This window comes from Octopus sinensis, linkage group LG2, assembly GCF_006345805.1.
Source record: "Octopus sinensis linkage group LG2, ASM634580v1, whole genome shotgun sequence".
NCBI lineage: Eukaryota > Metazoa > Mollusca > Cephalopoda > Octopoda > Octopodidae > Octopus > Octopus sinensis.
The window spans coordinates 162,581,726-162,592,549 of NC_042998.1; positions in this window are offsets into that span (position 1 = coordinate 162,581,726).

The window sequence follows — 10,824 nt, forward strand, 5'->3', positions numbered from 1 at the left end:
TTGCTTCCAAAAGCCGAGCTATCAATGTCCTTTATCACTTTAACTGAAACGCATACACTGAAAATACTAACTTCATCTCGTTTTTATTATCTTAGACTCCACTAAATTACTGAGTTATAGATACTGTTTATTAGCGAGGCACCTCCGCAACATTTCACGGTCAATAGCATTGATCTTGTAAATTTTACAAGCGTCTTCCAAACAGATTAATAACATGCTACTATTCTTACATTTTTTTTAACATTTCACTGAAAGCCTATACACTATTAAAAACCCATTTTTACTTTACTATACATTTCTTTCTTTCCTCATGTGACAATACATGCACATGTGTATTTTAGCACGAGTATATATGTACAGATATACGTATACACTTACATATGTGTTTAAATACATATATATGTGGGTCTTTAAATAAATATGTGTGTGGGTGAATGGGTGTGTATGCTTAAATATATGTGTTTAAATATACATACATATATATATATATATATATATATATATATATATATAGGCGCAGGAGTGGCTGTGTGGTAAGTAGCTTGCTTACCAATTACATGGTTCCAGGTTCATTCCCACTGCGTGACACCTTGGGCAAATGTCTTCTACTATAGCCTCGGGTCGACCAAAGCCTTGTGAGTGGATTTGGTAGACGGAAACTGAAAGAAGCCTGTTGTACATATCTATCTATATATATATATATATATATATATATATATATATATATATACATATATATATATATGCATGTGTGTGTATATGTTTGCGTGTGTGTCCCAATGGTGGTGTGTTTACGTCCCCATAACTTAGCGGTTCGGCAAAAGAGACTGATAGAATAAGTACTAGGCTTACAAAGAATAAGTCCTGGGGTCAATATGCTCGACTAAAGGCGGTGCTCCAGCATGGCTGCAGTCAAATGACTGAAACAAGTAAAAGGTAAAAGATATAGGCAATGCCGTGTGCTTAAGCTGAAGCATGATTCTGTGGTTAAAATGTTTGCTTTGCAACCATGTCACTTAGGATCCAATCCCACTGTATTTGGCAATTCGGGTATGCCTTCTGTTGTTGCTCCAGGCTGACTTATTCCTGGTGAGTGCAGAAGCATGCTGTATATGCATATTTGTGTGCATACACACTTGTCTCTCACCAACCAGTGTTGTTTTACTTACAAGCGTCAGTTGGAAAGTTCATAGGCTGACCAAAATATTCTCATGGAATGTGACCAAATGAGATTTATTTCCCAACATAGGCCTCCATGTGGCTCAAGTACTTCCTCCATTGGTGTTGCAGTGCTTATATTCCACTAACAAAGAAGCTTTCATCCTACTGCTAAAAACAGTCATCAACAGCAGATACAGCATTACCATAACTGCCATACTGGTTCCAAGCTAAATGCTTTTCATGTTGGGGAACAGATGATAGCCAGATGGGGCTAAATCAGGAGAATAGGAATGGTGTTCAATCAGTCCAAAGCCACAGTCATGCACAGTAGCCATATGCTTGGAGCATTGACCTGATGAAACAAGACCCCTTTCATTAGTTTCCTTGGACGTTTGGTCTTGATGGCTTCTCATAACTGCCTCAGCAAGTTGGCATTGTACTCTCCAGTGATGGTGTGACCCTTTTGAAGATAGTCAATGAACACAATGTTTTTTGCATCCCAAAACAACTGAGACCATCACCTTCCCTGCAGATGCAATGACCTTGGCCTTCTTTGGAGAAAGTGAGGAGGGATGTTTCCACTACCTGGACTGTCTCTTTGTCTATGACTTAAAGTGATGAACCCAATGCTCATCCATCCTGGATTAGGAAATGTTCAAGAAGACCAGCCATATCTGCCTCTGGCTAATGTTTTATCTTGTAACCTGCCTGATACTTTCTTGAAATGGGTTTATTTAGACAAACATTTTTAAAAGTTTTATAAAAAAATTAAAGATCATAATGAAAACTAAAAAAGAAAGATACTACTGTTTTTTCAATGGTAATATTTCATGTTGAATCCATGATCATTCATTCATTATTGTAATAATAGCATGAGAAAGCAAAATGCTTTCAATGCTGTCAGTATACAAGAGGCCCTTAAAAACTTTTTGTGATTAAAGTAGCCTGCAATGTAATTCAAGCTGGCCTGGCCTAAAACAATGCCATATTTTCCTGGGATGTTATCAGCCTAGTGCGCTTTTGATATGGTGTCAGAAGACAAACCAGCTTTTAAAATATATATAATTTTGCTTTTATTCATTCCTTTTCACATTTGCTTTTTCATGGAATGAGCAGAGATTCATTTAATGTAGTATTTTACAGCCAGATGACTTTCCTTTCACTGACCTTTATTTGCTTATCAAATATGTGTGCATATATATATGTGTGTGTGTGGAGGTACAATGGCCCAATGGTTAGGGCAGTGCACTCGAGGTCGGAGGATCGCGGTTTCGATTCCCAAACCAGGCGTTGTGTGTGTTTATTGAGTGAAAACACCTAAAGCACCACGAGGCTCCAGCAGGGGGCGGTGGCGACCCCTGTTGTACTCTTTCACCCCAACTTTCTCTCACTCTCTCTTCCTGTTTCTTGAGTAATGCTGCAATGGACTGGTGTCCCATACTCCACAGAAACTGGGAAACCGGGCCCATGAGCCTGGCTAGGCTTGAAAAGGGCGCATAAATAAATAAATAAATATACATATGTACATATACATATACACACGCATATGGTGGGCTTCCTTACAATTTCTGTCAACAAATTGTGCACATGAGTCATTAGTTGTTGCATGTCAACATCTGCAGAAAAGATGAACAGGGAGGAGATCTCAGAAGATTGCACACAATGGAATAGAACTCAAGACCATGTGCTTATGAAATGAGCTCCATTACTTACAGAGCCATGTCTAATCTGGATTTCTTTTATATCTACAAAGTTTCTGGCCAGAGGATTGATGATGAATACATAAATGCAATTAAATTCTACAGTTTATTGAACAAAGTTATAAATTACAAAATATAATTAAGCATGTATTTATTTATGAAAGAAAATTGACAAAATTTAGAATGCAAAAGAGATTTCATTTTTTTTTTAGAAATGTGAATGTAAAAGCTGATGATGTTTGCTATCAAATAACAATTGTACATCAAAAAGAAAGGAAGTTAATTTTAGCATCAAATCTTGCTTGACAACCTATCACTTATGATGCTTATTTTTTAAGGAAACCGAAGTTGAGAATTCAGTTTTGCTGTTATAAGTTGTAGCAAAAGCATTAAAAATCATAAGGCTTTTTCATATAAATTTGAATATCTTTGTTGAAAACCTAACCAAAAATTAAATTGAAAGATGTCAGATTTTTGTTTTACAGCACTGTCGCATGAAAGTTCAATGAAAGAATCCATTTCTGCTTCATTTAACTGTAACATTCCTTCATTTTCTATTTTCACACTGATTGGATCTTTAATCCATATTTTGTTGGTTTGGATTAAGAGAAAATAATTTTTTTAAAAATTACATAATGCTCCAAAGAACTTTAAAATTCATTTTTTATAACCTGTTGTTTTCACAAATCCAGTTTTTCAACTGTTGCTCTCACTTTCTCATAAACCGTAAAAATATATATGTTCATCCTTGTGAAATTAAATTTAATTCATATATGACATAAGATATGTTTTTAAGTAGGCCACACGTACTAGCCAATCAAAGTGATGAACTCCATCTTTAAACTCAACTATGACACTTTTTACTGAGGTTGTAAGGCAGTGAGCTGGCAGAATTGTTAGCATGCTGGGCAAAATGCAGCATTTTGTCCACCTTCATGTTCTGAGTTCAAATTTCACTGAGTTTAACTTTCATCCTTTTGTGGTTGATAAAATAAGTACCAGTTGTACACTGGAGGTCAATGTAATCAATTTGTCCCTCGCGGGAAATTTCTGGCTTTGTGCCAAAATTTTACACCAGATGAGGTTCTTGATCAAGAAACAATAAAAGTTCCATTTTTTTTTAATCACAAAAGTTATTTCAAAGCATTTCATTTAGTAATTACCACAAATCACAAAATGAAAGTGTTTATATGTTTATATTTCATAATTCTCTACATGACTCAGGGTCAGAAAATATTTCAGCCCCCAGTCATTCTGCTGACATTCTGCAAGGTTCAAGTGAGACCTTCAGTGGGGCACTGCTCTTCCATTTGGAACAATGCCATTAGTATACACAGAGACATTCTGAACTACACCCAGATAAGGGCTTCTAAACTTATTGGCATATAACCATTAACAGACATGCTCCAGTTTCTGGTCCACAAGTCTTGTTGGCTTGTGCAAATGCATCACCTATTTTTGATGTTGTGATTTAGTCACAAGTTTGCCCTGTTTAAATAGACTTATAACTACAGATATTTAAGTCCAGCTATCCCATCTATTCTTTTTCTGAAACTGTTACCAGACCTAAATTATCTAATGTATATATACATTTTTTTAAAGATGGTAGTTCAAAGGATTATTTGCCTGCTATTCCTAGTAAATTAAGTAACTTTGCAGAGGGTTTCTCATTGACCTCAAAAGTATCATATATTCCTCATTTGCTCAGAAGGTTTTAATAGAGTGGGGTCATTTCTGTATACTACACAATCTCTCCTATTTAAGTTGATGCAAGTGCTAAGTCATAAGAAATATTATAATTAAAATTTTAGCATTTAAACTGGCCATATCCAACCAAAATACTCTATTTGTTTTATGTTCAAACTGACCACATCTGGCCTCTCACATCTACCCTACAATGTTATTCTAAATATATACAATTACATAATCGAAATTTCAAGGCTACAAGATCATACATGGTTAATTCAAAACAAAGTGAATAAATAAGCATTAAATTTGACCTGTATGCTAAAGAGTTAAATATCCTGTTTTATTTGTTATTTCTTTATTACCCACAAGGGGCTAAACATAGAGGGGACAAACAAGGACAGACAAAGGGATTAAGTCAATTACATCGATCTAAGTACATAACTGGTACTTAATCTATCGACCCTGAAATGATGAAAGGCAAAGTCGACCTCGGTGGAATTTGAACTCAGAACATAACTGCAGATGAAATACCACTAAGCATTTCGCCCGGCGTGCTAACGTTTCTGCCAGCTCGTCGTCTTCATATCCTGTTCTATTTGTCATAATACTAAGTGAAAAAACATAACAACAACAGTTTGAGATACCTTTCCTTCTTTCTTTTCTATCTTAACCCTTTTCATTTACTATATTTCTTTTGAAGTCACTTCTTTTGTTTAAATTAGTTTTGAAAAATAATAGAGAATTTAGTAATATAACTTTGTCGTTATTAGTCTTGGGTTAAGAACATAAATTAACATGGAATATTGGTGGAAGGTTTTAATTTAGACCACTTGAAATCAGGAAGTTTGTATCATAGAATCAAGAGTGGTCACTTGTGGGCTGGTGTCAGAATGGTTATGCCCTCAGCTTCTGATGGAAAATGTAGGGACACCAATGTGACATATGTCTTGGCCATCTGAACCTGAGCACAGCTGATTTATTCTAGAGAAGAAGAGAGAGAATAATCAACTACTAGCTCTTTCTATATTGATACAATAAGTATGAATGGTCATCACTAAATAACAAGAATCACTAAATGCATACATCATTTCCCAACCTATGCTGCTTAGCTTGTTTATTGGTTCCCAGGAGAAAAAAATACCGATCTTCAGCAAATATTAAAATAATTGACTTTGGCAGAACAAAATACTACAAGCTCTAATGAATCTGACAATTTACTGTTATACTTGGGCAATGATAATATAAATAGCAGATAGACAAGTAAGGATTTTATAGATGTGATGTTCCAGCTGGATTTGCATTGGCTAACTATAACTTAAATATCTATTTGTACAGTAAAGCATACATATATCTGTATTGAAACAAGTTCATACAAATGCACACAACACAATAAATACACAAAACTGCACATGAGCACAAAATACATATACAAAAGCATAAGAAAAATGCATATAAATACAATCATATTAGCTTGGAGCTATCAAAGAAGACACTTGACTGTGGTGTTGTGTGGTAGAATTGAAGTTGTGCTCTCATGGTTGTGAAGAAAATTTCTTACCATAACCCAATAACCTGTGCCTGTACCACACACTCCTGTCGCGAAACACAAAGATCCAAGATCCAATCATATATTCTTACATATGGCCATGTAAAAGTGCCTGTGCAGTGTGACATAAAAGCACCTATGTGGTGTCATGTAAAAGCACACGTGGGACACCATGTAAAAACACTAATACCAGTGCTATATAAAAGCATCCAGCATACTTTGTAAAGTGGTTGGCATTAGGAAGGGTATCCAGCCATAGAAACCATTCCAAAACAGACATGGTGCCTGACCAGCCCTTCAGCTGGTAAACTTTTGTCAAATCGTCCAACCCATGCTAGCATGGAAAACGGACATTAAATGATGAGGATGATGATATAAATATAATTCCTCCTCCTCTTCCTCATTATCATCATCCTTCTTCTTGTCCTAACATCCACTTTTCCATGCTTGTATGGGTCAGACAGAGTTTACTGAGGTGGATATTCTACAACCAAAAGCTCTTTCTTTTGCCAACTCTTATCTGTTTCCAAGCAAGGTATTATTGCCAAGACATGTTTTCACAGAATATTCAAAATTAATACAACAGTCATGTGATATCACAACAAGGAGACACAACACATTATTAAATGTTACTAATAGTTTCATACATTGAGAAATATTTCAAACATATTCATCAGGCACAAACCACAAATCATAATGAACTAAAAATTGAATGAGAGAGAAAGTGCAAAAAGTTGAGAAGGAAGCATATAGAAAACTGAAAAATAAAAAAAAAATAAATGAGTAATCTTCCTTAGACCTTAAATTATAAGGCTGGAAAGATATCAACCACTTAATCAGGTATAGGCTGAAGTTTCTAATTTTTCAAAATGTATTTAGTCATATGTTTACAATCACTGAAAATTTCAGACCTAGAGTTCTGTAGTGAGTTAGGGATCTTAGATCTATGCTCTTTCAGCAAAACATAGCTTCAGGTATAGGTTGAATTTTCTAATTCTTCAAAATGTATTTAGTCATATGTTTACAATCACCGAAAATTTCAGACCTAGAGTTCTGTAGTGAGTAAGGGATCTTACAGTTATTTGATCTACGTTTTTTATATGCTTCCTTCTCAACATTTCCTGTTTCTTGTCTCATTCCATTTTTAATTTGTCATATGTAATCTGTGCTTCATGAATATGTTTGAGATATTTCTCAACATATAGAACTATTAGTAGCACATGAAAACATTTGTTGTGTCTATTAAATAATATATATGGTAATTTTGAGAAGGACTGAGAGAGCGATGGTGAGAGAAATGTGTGAGGTGAAGCTGTTTGATAAGAGGAGGACTGAGGATTTGATGGAAATGCTGGGGTTGGAGAAATCAGAATGGTTGGCAAGGGTGAATGGAGTGAGGTAGTATGGGCATGTTTTGAGGAGGGATACAGAGCATGTTTTGAGGAGGGTGATTGTGTTTGCGGTAAATGGAGCTTGAAAGTGAGGTAGACCGAAGAAAAGGTGGGGGACTGGTGGAGAGGAGATTGGGAGGGTTGGTTTGAAAAAGGAGGACGCCCAAAACTGGACAAGATGGTGAAATGGTGTGAGGGCAGTTGCTATGGTATTGAGGTAGATCTGATCACCCATATTAATGAGGACAAAACCTGAATTTAAAACATTTGATGATGATATATGACAATTCAAATAGATAAGGAGAATTATACATCAACACAGTTTTCATTATTACAGACAGTTATATGGCATATCTAATTTAAGCCTCAGTCTGACATATGTTTCTGCTGCATGGATATTTCGCAATGTGGTTATTCTTTATCATTTGATGCAATTAGTCATAAGTTCCACATTTACAGTGTTCAGAGATAGAATGGTAAATCTTCTGAATTATATTCCTAAATTGTCTGGTAACTATTCCTGATTGGTAAATTAAGTGATGTAGAATTATATATGATGTCCAAATGCATAATGACACACCTGCATTAGAATTGAACTCCCGATGTCTGTGTTGGTAGTCTAATACCTTACACTCACTGCCACATTGCTTCTATAGTAATAAAAAGAATATCTGTAACAAAATATAGATAGGCAGACAAATGAAAAATACATGTACACACAGTGTAAATGCATTATACACACTAAACTTAACATGCATTTGCACAATCATACGCATACATAGATGTATATACATACAGATTGTGATCTGATATATGTATGTAAGCATACACATACTTGTATATACAATCACACACAACCACTAATTCCCATGCACGCATATTCAGTCACACACAGAACTTTACAAACATGCAAACACACACACCTACATACATGGGTAGAGAGAGAGGGGAAATGATAGATTGATTAGTAGATAGATATATAGATAGAAAAATAGATTGATATATAGAGACATACATATTGCAATGTGGCTGTATGTCACATAATTGTTGAAATATACGTGTAATTGAATGTGTACATAAATATACACACACACACACATATATATATATACATATACATAAATATACACACACATACAGGCATATATATATATATATATATATATATATATATATATATACATACACACACACATATATATATATTACTTAGATAACTGTACACATATAAATAACCAAACACGCCATTCTACTGTCACATATAACCACACACCAGTGTGATAGATATCTTTTTATCTATATATATACACACACAAACATATATATATATATATATACGTACATACATGTATATATATGTATGCATTTATAAATATACATGTACATGCATGTAACCACCAAATACATGCACAAACCTTTTACATCCCTAACAGAAACATACACATATACAATCACACCCACATGCATATACCACACACATATATACACATATACATACATACCCTAAATTTCCCTATTACCACAGTGAAACACACTATCATATTCTCCATCCTACACATATTATGAAATACTTCAAAAGCCAGTATTGATTAAAACCTTCTGCAGATGTTTTCCTTAAAGCCAAATCTAACCATTTTTCTTGGGCCTTTTTTACTTTATTTTCGTGTATTTTTTAAAATTTTATTTTAATTTTATTTCAATTTTCTCCATATTTTTTTTTACTTTTTATTTTGAAATGTATTTCATGGGAAAACGTTTTTATTTATTTTATTTTATTACATTTTTTATTTTTTATTTTTTAATCTCCAAACTTACTTTCTCCAACTGATAAATTTCAAAATATTGTCACAGATTTTTATTTATTTTTAGTTCATGATGTTGCTATTGTTTTCCCCCCATCTTGTTGCTGTTCGTGTTGTTGTTGTTGTTATTACTTCTATAGTTGTTTTTGCTGACTTGTTTGGTCCTTGTTTTGTTTGCTTTTTTTAATATCTTTTGCATGCTTTTCTCCTCCATCACCTCCCCTTCTCTCTCTCTTTCACTCTCTTTCCAAATGCACTCATGTACACACATTCACACATATATAGGCTCAAAAGCCATGCTCACCACCCCCATCATAATCATCATCATCACACACAAATGTACAGAGAACTACATGTACGATCTCCATGGCACACACACACACATGCATGAAGACTGAAGAAGACACCCTTTTGTTGTCTTGCCTGTCTTTAGGTATTCCTCTCTGAAGTACCCTATGTCCATTATCTGCAATAAAAATATAATCAATCTGAAGGAAGAAATTATTAAATAAATAAACAAATAAATAAATAGATCTCACCATTCTATCATAAACATTAAAAAAAAAACCTGAAAATTTCCCTTGAACATTTTTGAAATAGGAATTGGTTCCTGACACTGTCAAAAGTCTGATAATTAAAATGCAATTATTATTATTACTGTTGTTGTTGCTGCTGTTGTTGTTGTTGTTGTTGTTGTTGTCATCAACAACATCATCATCGTCGTCATTGTTATTGTAGTCATTCTGAAAGAAATGCCTGCAACATAGAATAAGAGATAAGTTCTCTTCTTTGGAAGAGGCAATATGAGGATGGAAGTGAGTGTGGTCAGTTTGACATGAGTAAATTTCTATTCACCAATCCCCCCCTTTATAAGTTTTGAGTTCAAATTCTGCTGCAGTCAACTTTGCCTATCATCTTTTTCAGGTTAATAAAATAAGTGCTAATAGAATATTGAGGTCAATGTAATCGACTTACTCCCTCTCCCAAAATTTCAGGCCTTGTGCCTATTATAGAAATTATTATTATTATTATTATTATTATTATTATTATTATTATTATTAATAATAATAATAATAATAATAAGGCAGTGAGATAATAGAATCATTAGCATGCTGAGCAAAATGCATAGCAGTAAATTTCCCATCTTTGCATTCTGAGTTCAAATTCTCCCAAGGTCGATTTTGCCTTTCATCCTTTCGGGGTCAGTGAATTAAGTATCACTTGAGTATTGGGGTCAATGTAATTGACTTAACCACCCAACACAAAAAAAATTTCAGGCCTCGTGCCTATATTAGAAAGGATTATTATTAGTTCTATTGTCATAAAGTGGCAAACTGGTAAAACTGTTAGCATACTGAGCAAAACGCTTAGCAGCATTTTGTTCTGAGCTCAAATTACAGCAAGGTCAACTTTGCCTTTCATACTTTCAGGGTTGATAAAATAAGTATCAATTGAACCTTGGGGGTCGAAGTAATTGACATGCCCCCTCTCCTGAAATTGCTGGCCTTGTGCTAAAATTTGTAATCATTGTTAAG